An 11,748-nucleotide genomic window follows, 5' to 3' on the forward strand; every position below is an offset into this window, starting at 1 on the left:
AATAGACGTAAAACAGATGCCATGCAAGTGTCTACCCCTTATTATGAGGTGCACGCTTTCTATTAAGACATTGACCATGACTGTGACTTTGACTGTCGTCAGTTATCAAAATAAAGCAATTTCTTGCACTTCACAGACACACTATAGTACTTATTTGTTACCAACTCCATTTTTCATATTTACAGGTATTGTTGTAGATAGACATTGTAGAAAGACAAAGTCAAGAATTTGTGTATGTATTTCTATAAAGGCAATACAGAGCAAAGAAATGTATATGTATGCATTACTTTTGGTGCTGATATCACTGTTTACAGAGTGATGGCCATTTTGTCAAGAACAATAATGATTTACCACATAATTAAAAATCCCATTAATACATAGAGATTCCATTCAAGTGTCAACCACCTTGTCATCAGGTGTAAGCTTTCTTTTAAGACCCTGACCTCTGACCTAGACTTTGACTTACAGTGTCAATCATCTAAATCAATTAAGCCATTTCTTGCTTATATCACAAAGATGTATTACACATAGTATTTATTTGTTGATACTTTCTTTTCAATCACTGCCACCATTCAGTCACATAGGAATATATTTATTTATTTATTTATTTATTTATTTCTGAGGATGACCTATGGGATGAATCCCATTTACAGGCTCCAACAATAAAATTGTACAAGACAAACACCACAACATGCACAAACTTAAAGTGTACTTGAAATGGAAGACGAACAAAAAATAAATACCTAAAATAAAAACAACTTATATCACATTACAATATAAACACTTAAACACATCAACTGAAATGTTAAAATACATTAATCTAAAATAATCTGATTCAGTAAAGTCTTAAATCATGGCATAGTGCTAAAAATATCAATCAAAGAAGTACTCTGTACAGTTCTATTAAAACACCTCATGCTCCTAATTAAAGGCAAGTATTTACTAATATTTATGTGATGGAATACAATGGGGGGGGGGGGGGGGGCTTTATGAAGACTTTAATCCTGTTTGTTTTCAAAGTATAGAATTCTATGGAATTAACAGCCGAGTATAAAGTCAAACAACAAAATCCTGAAATAAGTCTAGTTCCAGCTGTGGCAGGCCAGAAATTTGAAGTGACAGCAAAATCATACAACCAGGAATTCAGGTATGGTTTACGTTTTCATGCATTCTTAGACATCTAAGATCTGGGATATTGTTTGTTTGTGAATGTACTAGCTACCAATCATTAAACACATCAATGTTGAGTATTTGGCTTCAGATTTTAAATACCTCTTCAATAATGTTTAAATAATAGTACCAAGGTCTTCTTTCTTTGATTTTCAATTTTCTCCATTGACTTAGAAGATGCCTGTTGTAACATCTTCATTTGAATGAACAATTTTATTTAATTATAATTTATGCACAACTTTAACACTCAAGCCTGGAAATAACACATCAACATTTTGAGGCTGTTAATGTGTTTTGTAGTAGCACTGATCCCAGTGAATTAATGTATGAAACTTGTATGAAACAATGTAAATGTCATTGGCGCTTAAATGAAAACTATCTATTTTAGATATAATGATATTTCAATTATGATATAGTACATGTAAACATTTTCAGATATTTGAAAATCCAAAGATATTCATCAGCTTGACTTCATGATATATATAAAGGTTATTTTATCACAAGCAGGAAATCTTACCAATATCCACTTGACGCCATTAATATCCGGTGGAAACATTCAGTCCACTGGAGAAGTCAGTTGAGTCTAGACGAAATAATTGGACATAGTAACATTTCCTGGTTGTGATAAAATAACCTTTATATTTGAAAATTGTTATGTTGGCTACATATGTGTATGCTAATAATAGGATTTCTTCTTCAGATATTGGAATATTACAGCTGATCTTCACTATGCAGATTTCCATCAGCTGCAGGTCAAAGTTCAAGGCTCTCTTCATCTTTCCAAAGGACTCTGCTTCATAAGGTATAAACTTGATCAGTAGACCGTAAGATATACCGTTTTAGGGTGTCCCCAAGCATTGGCCTTCCTCTTTCATAAAGTTTAACACGAAACAATTGTAAAAACTTGTGTAAGAAGTATATAGGGCAGAACAACACAACATGTCATAAAGTCTATTTGATAAAGTGATATAGGAATATTTTTATTTTGTATTATTTCACTTCATCACATTTATGACAGTGTTTCTTTTTTCTTACCCTAGTCAATAAGTTCATATGTAAATATTATTTGATAGCAGGTGTGGTTTTTTTTATCAATCTGCCTCTGTTAGCATTTGTATTATTGTATTGTATAAATGTATTTATTTTTGGATGACTGAAAGCTGTTAATTTATGTTATTACACATGTCCAGGCTTTGGAAACCTTATATGATATTGTACAGTAAAGAACTTCAATGAAAGTAAAACCTTGAAAACAGAATGTCATGTAGATACTTATTATGAAAGTGATTAATCATATGCAATTGTTGCATATATAATGACCACAAAAAAACTACTATAATTCTACTATGAATTGACCAGTATGTGTGACTTTGTTTCAGGATTTTCAATGTTTTGATTTAAAAAACCCAAAACAGAATCGATAGCTGACACTTTGATATGAATGATCCTGTACATTAATTGTTTCAACAACACAAAAATACTGTTGATCAAAGTATGTAATGTCGTTAACATTTCATCATCTTTGTATGACCCTGTAAAGCAACATAGAATGCAAAATTCAGCTGTTTTATTAAACTATTATGGGTATGTTTTGTCAATGTTTTTTGTTCATGTGTGGTAAATTGCTATAAAATTGTTGTTCTCCTTGAAAGCATATGTGATAATACTCATATACGGTACTCAATGAAGCCATACATTTTGTGTTGTACAGTATATATACAATTTATAGCTCAGTATCTACATTATGAGATTATAGATATGGATATTTTAAAATTTACTGCCAACACATACGTTTTTTTAGTGGTTGGTTATCATCAATTGCTCCATACTTTACTCAGGGAACTGATGGACTATAGGAATAGATTTGACATATTAAACAAAAATTTAATAAGTAAGATCCAGACACTGTAGAAAATATTAAAATACTGTTGATCAAAGTGTACAGTTAAGAATCGAAATTTACTGATGTAGTTTTTAATAGTATTCATTTACTTCAAATGATAATTGAAGTGGCACAAGCTGAAGGTTCAATACTCAAGTGAAAATGTTTCTAGCAACTTTGATTAAACTATTCTTGTATAAATGATGTTAATGTTGATGCATGCCTTCTATGACATTACAATTAGTGCTGTGGCATGGGTAGAACTGTTGATTGTATAGTAGGAAGTTCCTTTGCATACATATAATGTATATGATGTCATTGAATCGTTTATACCTTATATTGTAATACCAGGGATGAGTTTAGTTATTTGCAAGTGATATTTAAGTACAGTGCACCCTTAAATGATAGTCAAATTTAGGTTAGGTGGGTCAAAAATGATAGAAGATGAAATTTCTTGTGAGTCGCCACATAGTAAGAGATAGGGGAACATCAAATTTTGGTGCATCACTAGAAATTGTGTGCGTCAGTGGCATGTCAAATTGGCTAAGATTGAGGGCACACTGGTTAACTATACATCTGAATACTATGAATACCTTTTAATATGCAGAAAAAAATTACATCCGCAAACATATAAACTTGAGCTTGTGCCCCTTTAATGGTTTAATTAGGGTATATGCAAACCATATTATTTGGTGCAAACCATATTATTTGGTACATGTATTGATGGTAACAATGCACATGAGTTTGATATAGTTTGCTGGTATAGTTTTTAATTGTAATCAGTTATTCATAACACAAAGTCCATGTGTCCTATAAAGCTTGTTTAAGTAGCTATTTTATTGAGACACATACATCCAAATAAGTTATGAAAAAACAAGTTGTTTAAAGGAAATAAAACAATACTAAAAGCACAAATACAAGACACAAATAACTAAGGCAAAAATAACTTCATGTCAAATAAATCTAGGATAAGCAAAAAACACTTTGGGCAGAGAGCACAACTGATCTGATCGATGGCTAGATTGGCGAGTATGAATTGTGGTGCGAGTAGAGGCGAGTTGGGGCCTGTTGGAGGCTGAGTGATACCAGTTGGAGGTGAATGAGGTTGAAAGGGGTGGTGGTGGGAATGTGGAGAAGTGTACTACAGCTGTGATGGTAGTGAATTCTTGTGAAAGCATGAGGTGATAGGAAATAAAAGTGTGACTGGTGAGGTCTGTAAACAGTGGTTATGTAATTGCCAGGTGTGTACCTTCCTGTGTTGTCAAACACTTATTTAACAAGTTAAATATTGTAATAGCATATATGATAGCTGTAGCTCAGAATTTTGTATTCCAAAATTATTGTGCATAGGAGCAAATTCTAAATGCTTTGCCCGTTATGGAAGGCATTAAATCTACACATGTTTGAGATATGATGTATTTAGTGTAGTAGATAAAAGTCAACAATGTGTTGTTTGAGATATTCGTACTCATCAGTAAACCTAAGTTTGCAGAGTCAGACATTGTCTCACCTCACCATGTTGTTTGTACCAAGAGAGATATTCATCATTAGACCCAAGTTTGCAATGTCAGTGAGTCAGATATTGTCTCACCATGTTGTTTGTACACTTTGTGAACAGATCAAGAGATACACTCATCAGTAAACCTAAGTTTGCAACTGTCAATGAGTCTGACATTGTCTCACCTCACGATGTTGTTTGTACCAAGAGAGATATTCATCATTCAACCTAAGTTTGTAGTGTCAGTGAGTCAGATATTGTCTCACCATGTTGTTTGTACACTTTGTCAACAGAGCGACAGATATACTCATCAGCAGACGTAAATTTGAATTCAGCAAGTTAGACATTGTTAGCTGGACAGGACTAAAAGGATGGAGCAGTACACCAGTTGTTGTGCAGGTATACATGGTTTATTTGCAGACCTTCATATATCCTTGCTATACCATGGTTCATATTCCCATAGTCAAAGAAATATTTGTTTTATAAGTACCCAGTGGTACTTAGCTCGCTACATGTTGTTGTCAATGTTGATATCATGTCTACATATGACATAGCATACAGCATTTACTTTTATTATGAAATTATGTTAGCAAACACATGATTGACCGAATTTCTCCAATTATTTGTGTCTTGACTAATCAGAATGTCTTAGACATTCAGACCCATTTTACGCATTCAGCGCATGCTCTTTTCCCACCATGATATAGTAATTGTTGTAAAGTTTACTGTTCTAAGTGTATGAAACTTTTAACGTGTTTGAGACAGTTCCACGTTGTATTTATAAAGTATGTGGCGATATTTAGAAGGCAGCAATGAGCTTCCGAAGAAGAAGACGAATTTAAACAGACACTGTTTTTTAAAGGCTGGTATTAAAGCCGGTAAATGTTAGCGGGTTTCCCGATCAATTTACTTGCATGAGACCATATGTTGCAACAAGTATCAAAAAAGGGCTGAATATATCTAAAGTAGAAAAGTTTTTTAGTAGATACATCTAAGTATTTAGCAATGTGACGAAGAGCTGCAAGATTAGAAGATACTTTTGCATGCAAATGTTGACAATGTGAAGTCCATGAGAGTGTAGAGTCAATGATAAGTCAGAGTGATTTTTCAACTTCGCTGAAAGAAAGAGACTTGTTGTTATAGATAACAGAAAAGGAAGTGGGCAAAGAAAGGTTCTTTTTAGGGTGAATTACCATAGCTTTGGATTTATTTGTATTAATGATCATATGGTTTTGATTACACCAGGTGTGAACTTTAGACAGATCATCGTTAATAGTTTGATTTACTATGGAAATATCAGGGGAGGAATATAGAAGAGTAGAGTCATCAGCATAGGTATTATTATGGCAGTGTTCAACTTCTAAATGGAGGTCATTAATATAAAGGAGGAAAAGAAGAGGACCAAGGATAGAACCTTGAGGGACGCCAGACTTAATAGATAACATGGAAGAATTGCTATTTTTAAAGGAAACAAACTGTTTTCTGTCCTTAAGATATGAAGTGAACCAATTTATAGCCGAAGAATCAAAGTTGTAGAGTTTAAGTTTCTCAATAAGCAATGAATGGTTAATAAGATCAAAGGCCTTAGAGAGATCAAGAAAAATGATACCACTCCAGTTATTGTTATTTATTGCAGTATAGCACTGATTAACGAAATAAGTGAGAGCAGTCTGACAAGAATGACCCGGACGAAAGCCCGATTGAAACGAATAAAGAAGATTAAACTTGTTGAGATAAAGATACAGACTTTGGTGAACGTGGGATTCTAAAAGTTTGGATAAACAAGGTAGAATAGAAATGGGTCGAAAATTGGAGCATTTATCAGTAGAATTACTTTTATGAAAAGGAAGCACCTTAGCAATTTTCCAAGCAGATGGAAAGTGATTATTGATTATGCAGAGGTTAACAATTCTAAAAATGTGTGTAGCAATATAAGGAGCTGTAGATTTCAAAATCTTAGCGCTTATAAAATCATACCCGGTTGACTTAGAAGTATCCAAATCTAGAAGGAATTTCAAAACCTTCATTTGCGACGAGATAAGTGGAATTCGGAAGCTGTAATGAATGTCTTTAGAGTCAACAAAATTATTTAACTTAGTGGGATCAAAAGTCTCATGCATAATATCTTTGTTGAGAGCATCTGCAATGTCGGTGAAATGTCTGTTGAAAGCTTCGGCAATATCCATAGAAGATGTCAGTTCAGTGCCATCAACATATAGCTTTGAGGGTTTAGACGGAGAAGACTTGGGATGAAGATCATGAATGGCTTTCCAAATATTGATGTTATGGGATTTGTTGGCAATAAGCTTAGAGTAATAATTTTTCCTGAGGGATGATGTAAGCATGTTTACGTAGTTCCTTTGTTTCTTGTATTCAACGGTATTATTTGAAGCTTTCAACTTGTCTCTAAGGTTGCGTGCATTATGAAGTTCAACGGTATGCCTGGAAGGTAGATTTGCATAACGAACTCGCTTGGATTTGAGTGGAGCATGCTTGTTGAAGATACTGGAGAAAGTTGAAATCCAACTATTTACAGTACAGTTACCATATCACGCTCCCACGTCAAAAAAACTTGCATTGTAAGACATGTTTAGCCATAGTTGTCTTCATCATGGTCAGATTTCTTACACAAACAGTCAAGTCAGAGACGATACTCAATACACCACTGTATGGTATACGGGTAGGGCTTTATTGGGGGGGGCCTTCAGTATATATTCGAAGGAAGACGAAACCGCTCCGTGTCACTTTTGTGGATGGAAATTTAGAAGAGGTCCTTTGTGCACATGAAAGAAAATATAATGGCTGTTTTCTTGTAGGGGACTTTAATATAGATGTTACCAGAAATTCAAATTCTGACGCACACAATTTATTAGACACTCTGGCATGTTACCATTTTGAACAATTAATTAACACACCAACACGGATAACGAGTACTTGCCGTTCTACTATTGATCACTTATATACAAACGTGTCAAATGGCCAAATCGATTCGGGTACAATTGTAACTGATATCTCAGACCATTTTCCTATATTTGCATGTTTTCATTCAATTCAGACACAACAGGCTGCAGATCATGCATATTTTAGGGACTTTTCTACATTCCATGCGCAGGCATTCAAATCCGATCTGAAAGCTGAAACATGGGCCCAGGTGTTAACTTGTGACGATGTCCAGGTAGCGCTACAAAATTTCACCTCAAAGTTTCTTGACACCTGTGAAATCCATGCCCCTTTAAAACGCAGAAAGAAAGGCAAAAAAAGACAAAAGGATAAGGCATGGATGACTCTCGGAATTAAAAAGTCAATTAGGACAAAACATAAACTTTACAAGAAGTTGATCATAAGTAATTTTAATGAAGACTTGCATAAACATTACAGAAAGTACAGGAACATCGTCACAAGTATTCTTAGGAAGGCTAAACAAGAATATTATTCAACACGTTTGTCTTCGAATAGAGGCAATATGAAAGAGACTTGGGGTGTCATCAATGAACTTATTGGTAAAACAAAACACAAACAATTTATCACGCCAAAGCAAATATTTCACAACCATAATGGTACTGAGGAAGTTCATACGCAACTAAAGGACATTGTACAAGATTTTAACACATTCTTTGTTCAAGTAGGTGAGCATCTGGCGAACAAAATACCTCAAAATGACCATATCTCATTTCACGATTTTCTTGGAGAAAAATCTCCCCAATCTTTTTTCCTTAAGCCTGTCACACAATATGATGTTGAAAGAATTATTAGAGATATCGATGTCCATAAAGCCACGGGACATGACAATATCTCTTCTAAACTGATTCGTGAGGCCAAAGATAACATATCCATTCCACTTGCCCACATCATTAATTTATCGTTTTGTTCGGGAAAATTCCCAGATCACCTCAAAGTCGCTCGAATCTTGCCTCTTTTCAAAAAAGGTAATAAAGACGATTTGGGTAACTACAGACCGATCTCAATTCTTTCAGTTATTAGCAAAATTTTTGAGAAAAGTGTTAATAACCAATTGATGAATTACTTAGATAAATTTGACATATTATATGAACATCAGTATGGCTTCAGACATAAATATAGCTGTAAAGTTTCGCTTGTAAATTTGATACAAAGCCTGTTAAATGAACTTGATAAAGGGCATTTGACAATTGGTATCTTTGTTGATTTTTCAAAAGCATTCGACACAGTTAATCATGCAATCTTAATTTCAAAACTTGATCATTATGGAATCCGTGGTCTACCTTTACAGTGGTTTAAAAGTTACTTGCAGTGCAGAAGTCAGTATGTTAGCATAAACAACATAGACTCCTATAAATTAAATGTTTCTTGTGGTGTACCACAAGGATCAGTTTTGGGCCCTATTTTATTTTTACTGTATATAAACGACATCTCATCCTCATCACCATTTTTTAATTTCAGGCTTTACGCTGACGACTCAAATTTATTCCATTCTTTCAAACCCATACATAATAACGTATCACTTAGTCAAGCTGAACACGAATTTGTAAATGTGAATAAATGGTGTAACGCTAACAAACTGACCATTAATGCTAGCAAAACCGAATATATGGTGATTAAGAGTAAACAAAGTAAACATTCAGTCACTGGTTCAATTACCCTAGATGATACGCTTTTAAAGGAGGTTGATTGTACATCTTTCATTGGAATTCGTCTTGACAACAATTTGTCTTGGCGGCAGCATATTTTACACACAAAGGAGAAATTATGTAAATTAACTGGTATTTTCTATAAGCTAAGATACATGGTTCCACGTTTTACTCTTGTCATGCTCTATAACACTTTCATACTGCCACATATTAGTTATGGACTAGAAACTTGGGGAAGTGCGTATAAAACGCATTTAAAGGACATTTTACTTGTACAAAAAAAGATCGTTCAGATTATAAATGGTAGTAAGTATAATGCACATACTATTGCCCTGTTCAAAAAATTTGATATACTTGACATATATAAACAATATGAGTTTCAAGTAGGTATTTTTGTGCATGATGCACTAAACAATAATCTTCCACCTATCTTCCATAACTACTTTTCTTTTATTGCACATGATCGTAATACTCGGTGTAAATTAAGAGGAGATCTTCATGTTCCAAAATATACTAGCCGACTTGGCCAGTCTTCAATTCAATTTGTCGGTCCCATGCTATGGAACAAAATACCCAACGATATCAGAAATATCCCCAACAGGGCTAGGTTTAAATCAAAATATAAGCACTGGATTCTAAGTACATATTAAGGTTATTAGTTATTTGTGTTTTCATTATGCTCCAATTTACATGTACATTTCGTTTTTCTGTTTTCTTATTAATGCAAACAATTGTTGTTAGTTGTTTTCTGACTATGTAATCAGTGTTAATTTGAGCAACTACAGTCACAACATTTTTTATGATATGCAATTCGATGCTTTTGAAATTGAGTGGCTAGACTCGATTAGTTTTCCGAAAACTATTTTTTAGTCTCTCAGTCTCACCCACAACTTGAAATCATTTTCCTTTTGGATGTTATCATTTATTTCTTTTCTGTATGTTTATTTCTTGTGGGGTATAAATTTCAATTCAATTCAATTCAAATAAAGTGAATACACAGTTTTCAAGAGGGATAGTTATGCGACAAAACTTTCTGCCGTGATGAATTTGTGGGTCTACGTTCGCTAAGAGTTGGAAAGCTACATCAGCTGTTGCCACATGATGAATCTGACTTTGGATATGTGATTCAGAATTTAGTGAATCGTACAGAGAGGAAGGAGAGGACTGTGATCTCTTAGAGAGTGCAGATAATGTATATTTAATGATTCATTCACACAATCTATGGGTATGTATTTCTATGGTGTAATGAATACATTCAGTCTCAGACCATTATAGTCTATAGGAACAGATTATGCAAGAATGAATATATATTCATAGTCTCTGGGTTCATAGTTACAAATGAAAATCATAGTGGAAAATAATAGTGGATAGTGAACAATTCATTGTACTCTCTTTTACTTTAGTATATCTAAAGATATGTTGTATCATATTAAAGTTCAAAATCATTTAATCTGTAAATGGAGGGTATATAAATATAGGTTGTGAACGTGAACTACATTGTATGGACCAGCAGTTTTCCTTAAGGACCAGCAGTATTTGCTACATGTCGGTCCTTATGACCAGTAGTCATTTTCCCTTAAGTTCACACACTGCAAGTGTGGTGTACTCAAGGTTTTAGAACGATTGCTTGCTGTGTTCTTTGTGGCAGCACTTTCATAAGTATAGCAAGTGAAACCAGATTTAAACTGAATGGCTTCCGTAAGGCTATAGTCTTGCAATTTCATTATTATTCAAGAAATTTAGCTCTTATAAGTATCTGTGATTTTTCAAGTCCCAATGAAAGTTAGTTGTCAAAAATGTTGTTCAAATGCCCGCCTCCTATTCTCAGCACAGGAGAGCTTGCCATCCTCGACCTCACTCGGCTTTCGTGATCCCCTACATACCTGGGATATGCACACCCGTTTCCATGGCAAATAATAAACGAAATTCAAACCCACATAACATTGCTATAATTACGCATCAGAAAGTTTACATACTTCATGGTTAGCATCATAACAGATTAACAACTTGAATACAGTGAAATTATACCAAAACGGTAATATTGCTCTACTTCGTCACTGGGTAAAGTGTATACATTCTTGTTATGACAGACAGACATACCATCTGCTCCAAATCCTATAAGTTTTTGCTTCCAACTTTCATCAACTTTGTCACATATAATTTTTGTCGCACTAACATCGGCATGTGCGTGTTGAACTTCCTTCTGTCCCACTAAATTCACCACAAGTTTACAAGTCTACTCGTAGCATGTAAACTATTTGATACTCCTGCATAGCTCTATCAGTGTCACCGTCAATCAAAATAAAAATATATTTAGCTTCGTTTCTGATATCATTAGCTAAATCATTCGTGATTTGTCCAGCAATTGTTCCGATCATATTTGTGAGTGTTATCATAGGTTGGATTTAATCACTACGGGAAAATTGTCAAGATTTTGTTGAGTGGCGTGCCCTCACTATACACTAATTATATAGAGGTCAATGTATAGGTCACCAGTATTGATACATTGTTGCAAACCCGCACAATGGACTGCTGAATAGAAATATTCATTATTATGTAGGCAGTGTTGAAGGCCAACAATTTTCTTCGTA

The sequence above is a fragment of the Glandiceps talaboti genome, chromosome 2 (assembly GCF_964340395.1).
Source record: "Glandiceps talaboti chromosome 2, keGlaTala1.1, whole genome shotgun sequence".
Lineage (NCBI taxonomy): Eukaryota > Metazoa > Hemichordata > Enteropneusta > Spengelidae > Glandiceps > Glandiceps talaboti.